At 40.7% G+C, this 8,513-nt stretch overlaps 1 protein-coding gene across 2 annotated transcripts in view; it reads right to left on the bottom strand.

Moving 5' to 3' along the window:
• Eogt (EGF domain specific O-linked N-acetylglucosamine transferase) overlaps nt 1-400 on the bottom strand; it is a 29,191-nt gene extending 28,791 nt beyond the window's left edge. The window contains exon 1 of one of the 2 annotated variants that reach the window (XM_048786992.1): nt 84-400. The gene's annotated coding sequence lies outside the window, so the exon portion shown is untranslated. The remainder of the gene's footprint in view (nt 1-83) is intronic. The other variant, XM_015494918.2, reaches the window with a different exon arrangement.
• Nucleotides 401-8,513: the final 8,113 nt, after the last annotated feature.

The following is an 8,513-nucleotide window of genomic DNA, read 5'->3' as shown; positions in this document are numbered from 1 at the left end:
TCCACGCGGAGACCGCCCGCCGCTGACCCAGCCGCCCCCGGGGTGAGGCCAGGAGCCCGGGCGCGTCCCCAGGGTGCTCTCACCTGCTGCCCGTCGGCAGCGAGTCCAGAGCTGCTCCTGAAGTTCGTTTTCCAGGTTCCGTATTTTACTTCAGGGGCCACTGCTTACTTATACCCTCCCCGGTTGCTGGAAGGCCCAGCCCCGCGGCCTTCTGCTCCTGGCACCGCGCCCCCGGAGCTCGGTGAAGTGGACCATTAAGCACTGACTCAACTTGGGCCGACTAAATGAAGTTGACGCGGCAAAAATAAACACGCCCAGACATAAAGTCACTAGTGTTAGGTAACGTGAGCCCCCAAAGGCCTAAGAGTTCCCTCAGTACTGCGCGAAATCAGGAACTTAGTATGCAGAGCTCTTTCTCTTTTCAAAGAATAGCAAAAGCATATATAGTATTTAACATGTGCCAGGCATTATTCTAAAACACTTTACAAGTGGCGATCCATTTCTCCTTCATGTTAAGAAGAGTCTCTGAGGGCTGGGGACATAGCTCAGTGGTAGGGTGCTTGCCTTGCATGCATAAGCCCCTGGGTTCAATCCCCAACATCAAAGAGAACTACTACTTCATTATTTCATACTCTGCCTACCCACATCAATAAGAACAGTAATTTTGTTTTGGTGCCAGGCCAGTATTTTTGGTTTTCTTTTGTTTTTGAGCCACACCCCCAGTCCAGGACTGCGATTCTTTAAAAAATGCTTTCTCAGCCTGTTGGCTACCCTGCTATTTTAGTCATTACAGGAAATGTGGCTTTCCTGTGAGTTCATTCTAAATAAATCATTGTAAACAAGCCGCTTTTACACTAGAGTGATGTACAGTTAAAACGTGTGTATGAATACCTAGGAAACATTTCTAAAAATAGATTAGTCTAATTGCAAAAATACACAGACCAATCGAATTACTGTGATATCTACATGGTGCTATATTAAATGGCTACATATTGAATGGTCACTCAGACTTAGAGGAAACATGATAAAGCTTTTAGAACATGAGACTGAATTCTATGTTACTATGACACCCATTCTCAACATTGCATTTTACCCCCCAAAATCAATGTTAACATTTAATTTTTAACTTTTCTGCAAGTTTACATCTAACATAATTTCGAATGTCCACCAATAGGAGACTGGTTGAAACTATGGTGTCAACTTTCTGTTACTGTAACAAATTCCTAAGATAATCAAGGTGTAAAGACAAAAGGTTTATTTGGGCTCACAGTTTTGAAGGTTTCAGTTCATGGCTGATTGGCCTAGCTGCTTTGGGACCTGTGGTGAGGCAGCCAATCATGGTGGGGAGAGCAAAGCCACTCAACCATGGCTGGGAAGTGAGGGGAGGGGAAAGGGCTGGGGTCCCATCATACCCCACTGCCTTAGTTTCCACCTCCTCTCTAAGCACCATGCTAGCACCAAGCCTCTGGCCCACAGGCCTCTGAGGGACACTGCAGATGCAAATTACAGCATCTGGTCTTCACAACACAAGGCAGAGCTGCACAGGTGTGAGAACTGAGGAATGTGTCCACGCACTGCCAGATGTCACTGAGGGTACAAGGGAGTGTAACCCGCACGCACCTAGGAAAGAGGTGAATACACACACACACACACACACACACACACACCTGTACCTGATATCATTTCACAGAGGGAACAGCACTAGTCAATGTGATCACCAGTAGGGAAAGGAAGGGATATAGGACAGGGCACACATAGAAGGCAGCTTCACTGAATACCCCTTATTTACATGTGGCTTTGGGACCATGTGAATATGTGACATTATAAAACACAATTTTAAAAAGCAACCTTGAAAATTGATGGAGAGATTAATCAGCTGTATCTAAATGCTCCAGGGTTGTGGCCTGTCAGAGAACTACCCCAAGCAACTCTGAAGCGTAATTTCTACATCCTTAGTGGATTGAATCCTCCAGACTGGAGGAATTACAAAAACCGTGTGGACTCTTTAGTAATTAAACTGTTGCTGGCAACGTTGGTATTGTGGAATAAACCCAGTAGGTGTATCAAGGTGGTACCCTTGAAGCTCAAGTTGGGGACCTAGCAATATAGAGGAAAGCTTGATGAGGTCATACGAGCATCCTGTAGTTCTGGATCTCACTTGGGAGTCTCAATGGGAAGACTTACTTTTTCTATGAAAGTTTTCATGAAAACCAGTGTCTCCCATAACCACATTACAAAGGCCTAAGTGTAAAGTACTCCGCAGAAAAGGCACCTGTTATTCCCAGGCTGTGATCTCTACAAACCATTTCCCACTAAAAGAAATGCAAACACCAAAAAAAAAAAAAAAAAAAAAAAAAAAAGGATGATCTTGGGTCTGGGGAGGAAGTGGGCAGAAGAGCTGGAAGCATCCCACTTCAGGACGCAGGGAAGCAATAAAAGTATTAGGCAAGGGAGGAGCCATCTGCCAACAGCCCCAAGACAAGACGTATCATCATCCACAGATTAACTGTTGTGGACTGAAGCCCAGCTATCTTCAAATAATCATACTGAAGAAGACACAGCCAACCAGCCACACAGGCCAAAGTCTGCCCTGTCCACCTTTGATGACATAAGACAACCGACCCTAAACAAAGAAGAACCCTACCCTTTCTAAGTGAATTGTGATGGCATGGTTGATGTGGAGTGTCTCTTTTTACAATGACATGCAGGCTGCGAAGATGGGAAGGGAATGGCAAAACAGCATTCCACCCTACAAACTCCGTGAAGTCACAGATTTAAGGAGTGGTCACCGGAAGGACAGGATTCCGAGGCATTCATGTGCTGCTGGAATAGCACACTTCTACCTAATGAAGCACTCAGTCAAGTAACAGTGGCCTCTAGATCCAGGTAGAGGAGACCAAACCCATAGATCACACACACAACCAGCAACAATCCAGATGCAGGGAACTCGAGTTCTTCAGGAAAAAAGAACAAAGGACTCAGGTGCTTCTACTAACAGCTAGAAATAGAGGGAGAGGGAGAAACCATGAGTTTAGAGATTCAAGACACAGAGCAACAACCACAATGAGCAAGTCTTCTTTGCATCTTGATTCAAAAATGAACTTTAAAAAATGATTTTAGACAACTTGGGAAATATTAGCATTGACTGCGTATTCAATATTAAGAATTAGTTTTTCAGGTATGATAATGTGATTTTTTTAAGTCCTTAGATTTTAGGGAACATATGTAAATATAACCAACCCAATTATGTTTGAATCTTGCTTCAAAATATGTGTGAGGCTGAAACGGCCGCCCACTGGGGTGTGAATGAAACAGGATGGGCCAGAGCTACTGAATACTTGGACATTCGTGTTTGAAACTTTGTTGTGATCCAACTTTTTACAATTGCATCAGAAGTCCGCTGAGAGGGCTACCCGTTCACTGCTACCCCCAGGCACCTGGGATAGCTTTAGCGGAACATAGCTTCGGTTCTCTGGTGCAGGTGATTCAGTCCCAACTTCAAACTACTGAAGATTTAAGGGAATAAAATTTGGCGGAAGTTGACCTTGTGCTATACTTTATCTCTCTGCTTAAGATTTTAGAGCAAAACACTGAGAAGCATCACTCACAGTTATGGGCCCATCAAAGCCCGGATTTGGGATGGAACCAACAGCACATATTTGAATTCCATCTTTGTGATTTACTTGACATAAGACTTTGAGCAAGTTACTTGACCTTTTTTTCATTGAAAAAAAAAAAATGGGGCTGACAAAGGTACCAACTTTCAAATGTTGGTTTAAAGATGAACTGCAGGCACGTAATTCCTTCCCTAAAATTCTTGGGACCATATATATTCCTCCATTTTTTTTTTTTATGGAATACGGCTATATACCATTTACTACCCCCCCCCCAACTGAGCCCCACCCAGGTCACACCCCCATGGCCTCACACGGCACTTCTGTAGCAAAATGCATGCACATGCACACTGAGGGCATGACGTAGCGGGCCCAAGCTCTGCAGGTCAGAGCTTGTCACCAAAGTCCACCTGATGGCAAACACAGACATGCGGGTTTCAGAGCAGTGGCTAAGGGTTGTCCTACCTAAGTGCATTTCCTGCAGCGCTTGGGGAAATGCAATACTGTTTCCTACTATCATCTGAACATAGATTTCTGAATGCTATATGTTTTAAAAATTAAGATTATAATTTGGAAAGAGACAAATGGAACACCTCATTCAACAAGATCCATCAAGGCAGGAAGAGTTTTTAACATTATAGCAACAGAAAATCTCTCATTACCTCTTGCTTAGTATTATATTACTTGAGGTTAAAATATTAAACTTTGAGCCCTCTTTGGGGGAGTATAGGGGAATTCCAGACAGCTCCAAGAATAAATTCTTTGTATCACAACTGCAGATTACTAGAGCATTTTGAGTTTTCTGAGGAAAATTATTTAAGTACTGAGAAGAGAGAGTTTAATTTCCATTCTATCTTGGAAGAGGATCTGGTTTGCTAGAAGGTGCAAGGGATAGATGTGGCAACAGCTACTCAAAATGGTACAGCTAATCATGAAAAATAATATGGGATATACTAAAAAATTTTAGAAATACAGCTACTATATGATCAGCAATTACACTTCTCAGTATTTATCCAAGATAACTGAAAATAGAATCTGGAATAGAAGAGAGATTAGCAATCTCACCAACTCTGCAGCACTAGAAATAATACCAAGAAAGGTCAACAACCAAATGTCCATAGATAGGGGAACAGATAAGAGAAAATGTGATGTATGCATGCAACAGAATGTATTTTAAAAAGTCCTATATGTACATAGGGTAATAATGCCTGACTCATTCTACTGTCTTTCCTATCCCCAGGCCCCTCCCCTCCCCCTTCACTCCCCCCTCCACCTCATCTAAAGTAACTCGAGTCTTCACTAGCTCCCCCACCCTTAGAGTGAGTTAGCATCTGCAGAGCAGAGAAAACATTCGGACTTTGGTTTTTGAGGACTGGCTTATTTCACTCAGCATGACATAAAAAGCACTTTGAAGTTGCAGAGCTTCATGACAGAGCAGTATGAACTGAGGCACAGAGGACACATTTTATCTGCTGTTCCTGAATACAGACACAGCAGAAAATCTTCAGGCATGTCTCATTATTCAGAGTAACTCAAAGAAAATTTGGCCTTATACTTATTTCCTTAAAACATGAGTTCCCAAGTAATATGATTTTCATAAAACAATGCCATCTTCATTACTAGTACTCAGTACTGTTAACTATGTTCCTCTGTAGTTTCAGTCATACTCTTAATCCTCTACAAAACATGTGACTGAAGTTCTTAGAGTTGAAAACTGACCTAGAATAGGGACAATTAGTTCAACTGTTGTTTTTATGGAAATGAACGACAATTAGAACACAGATGAAATATCTAAAGTCATCAGTCAATTTCTCTTTTTTTTTTCCTGCTATTTTCTAAGTACCATAATCATAGGCTTTTAGTAAGTGTTCAAATACAACTTTTAGTTAATAAATCTAATGACAAAGTGAGGGATCATGAGGAAAATTTTTTTCCTGAATATTCTTTTCATTTACTCAACTGCAAAAGCTCCTGATTCCCTAGGTCAGAAACCGTCCATACTCAGAACACCTGAATCCCAGGGTTTGGCACCCGTTGTCGGGGAGAGGCCTCTGGGGCTGGAAGGAGGCTGCAGTCTGCTGACCTGTCCATACACTCAGGGACCGAGCCCAGGCCTCTTCTACGCTGCTGTTGTGCCCGTTTGCTTTCAAGAACAGAAACCTCTATTTGCAAACTATTTTTGTCAATTTAGATATGACTCTCATTTCACTAGAACAGATAGAGAAGTTCTCATGACAAACAAAATATGGCAACCAACATGTAAGACATTCTGCTGCCTCCTAGAGGGTTTCTCAAGAAATGGATTTAGTATCCCTTCTCAACTTAAGTATGTATCAAAATGATCATCCAAATAAGATTCAGTGTGAATATCAGCTATCAATTTGTAGATAAAATAGTAGTGCTATACAGAGACTTAAGCAGCTACTTGTCATTTTAAAGTTGAGTTGAGCCGGATGGCATATGCCTGTTTTCCCAGAAGCTCAGGAGGCTAAGGCAGGAGGATCGGAATTTCAAGACTAGCCTCAGCAACTTAGCAAGACCCTGTCTCAAAATTTAAAATAAAAAGGGCTCGGGATGTGGCTCAGTGCTTAAGTCCTCTGTGTTCAATCCGGGGTAGCAAAAAGAAAAAAAGAAAACCACAAAGAAACAGTTGAGAACACTTCAAAATTTTAAGTGACCTGAATTTATTAATAATAAGGATTAAAAAATGTTGATACTATTAAGTTGAAAAGCACAGGAGTTTTATTTTAATCCTTTCTCTGCAATGGTTTATTTTTTAACTAATGAATATTCTTATATTGTATATATTAAAGACCTACTTGATAATTCCTAAACTCTTGGTTTCAAACACTCCACAAGAATGTTACAAATCATGTTTCCTGTATCTTCTAATTCTGCACTCTACTTCTTGCTAGCAGTCATGTCATCAGACCCCAGACTATTAAAAAAAAGCTCACAAAAAGCTATTAGACTGCTTTTTACCACCAAAATACAGAAAATTAGCCTTATGAATGTAACTTGCACCTAAAGGATATTTATTAATGCTATAAATCACAGATCCAGTGACAGAAATAGTTTGAATACAAAAGGAACAAAAACGAGGTCACCAGCATTGCCCTGAAAAGCTCTCCAGTTCTTCAGCATGGCTCACCTGGGGCTGTATTCTCAAGTGCGAATGTTTAGAATGTAGCTAAAGATTAGTGTTCATTTGCAAGGACAGTAATCCCACTTTATCCACGGGAATGGTTGAGACCCTCGGTGGAAGCCTAGCACCACAGACAGTTACAGATCTACACCTGCCATTCTCAGGAAGCACTCCCAGCTTCTCCTGGACACACCCAACTGTCAGCACCACTATTCCAGGGCCTTGGGGCCATTAAGTAAAGCGAGCGCCACCTGAACACAAGGCACAGTGGCACCGTAAGAGCCAACTGGCCACTAGGTGACCACCCACCAGACTGAATATACTGCCCAAAGGGATGAGTCGAGTCCTGGCAGGAGGACGACAAGCAGCAGGTTTCATCATGCCACTCACAAAAGACGTCATTTAAAACTACAAGCTGCTTCTCTCTCACTTTTCCATCTGTGTTTTTGGATTGTGGTTCACTGTGGGCAACTGGAGCCTCAGAGAGCAGCCCCAGCTGAGGAGGGAAGCTGTGGAGGAGCTCCGTCACTTCCTGCCACAGAAGGGATCAAAGTGTTCCAAAGGTCTAGAACACGACCTAGTGAGCTTCAGAACAAAACAACAGCTGAAGAGGGCACAGCAAGTCTCTAAAGCAAATCCACGCCACTTTTGTTTGTTTAAAGCTTTAAGAAAAAAACAAATTACACAAACTCATAAATGCCTTATTCAAGTCCTGTAATTATTCTATTTCATTATAATATCATTCATTTTCAATGTGCCAAAAATATGGCTTTACAAAATGTAAATCAGCAATTTTTAGAGAGTAAATTATGTTAATAATTTTATTACTTTTGGTTCTTTTCAAAGGGTAGTAAAATAACACCTCTCCAAAATCACTTAAGTCTTAACTGATGCCACCAGACGGTTGTAAGTAAAATTTTCCACTATCAGATTATGCCTAGATAAATTAAATATATACAATTTTCTATGGATAGGTACCAAGAGATGCCAAAATTTGTTCACACTTAATTGTGTAGAAGCTGGGTGAAGTAAGTTTTCAATTAAAAAAGGAAAAAAAAAATCAAGCTGGGTGGGGTGGTGCACACCTATAATCGCAGCTACTGGGGAGGCTGGGGCAGAAAGACCGCAATTAGAGGCCAGCTGGGACAACCTAGCAAGACCCGGTCTCAAAAGAAAATATAAAAGGGGCTTGGGATATGGCTCAGTGTTCCTGGGTTCAATCCCCAGTACCACAAAAAAAAGTTTGAAAGTTTAAATCATTCACTTTAAATTTGAGACAGTGTCAGTGTGACTTTTAAAGAAAAAAAAATAGTTTAAAATTTAATAACCACAGGTTTAATAACTTTTTTCCTTGAACACTTAATTAAAACATTTTCACAAGTAATAATCAGATGTTGAATATTTAAGTGTGAAAGATTTCAAAGTTTTGGTTTGTTAATATTACTTTTTAAATGTTCTCAATATATACAAACATATAAATCATAGATACAATTAGTTATATATCTACAATAATATATGAACACCCCTCTTCTTCCCTGGCCATACTGCAATACATAAAGTACTAAACCTCTGTGCTATTCCAGGCAAACAAAGAAAAAGGAAAAATGGGAAAAAAAGTCAAATGCCTTTAAAAATAAAATCTTTAAAGAATAGTTTCAAAAATAAAGTTCAAATATTGCATAAAATAATTTAACTGCAAATATTACTACATACTGTAAAACAGTTTTTAAAAAAATTTTTGCACTCTACAGAAG

This window comes from Marmota marmota, unplaced genomic scaffold (genome assembly GCF_001458135.2).
Source record: "Marmota marmota marmota unplaced genomic scaffold, marMar, whole genome shotgun sequence".
Lineage (NCBI taxonomy): Eukaryota > Metazoa > Chordata > Mammalia > Rodentia > Sciuridae > Marmota > Marmota marmota.
Note: the sequence above shows the minus strand (reverse complement) of the source record. Positions and strands in the feature narration are given on the sequence as shown.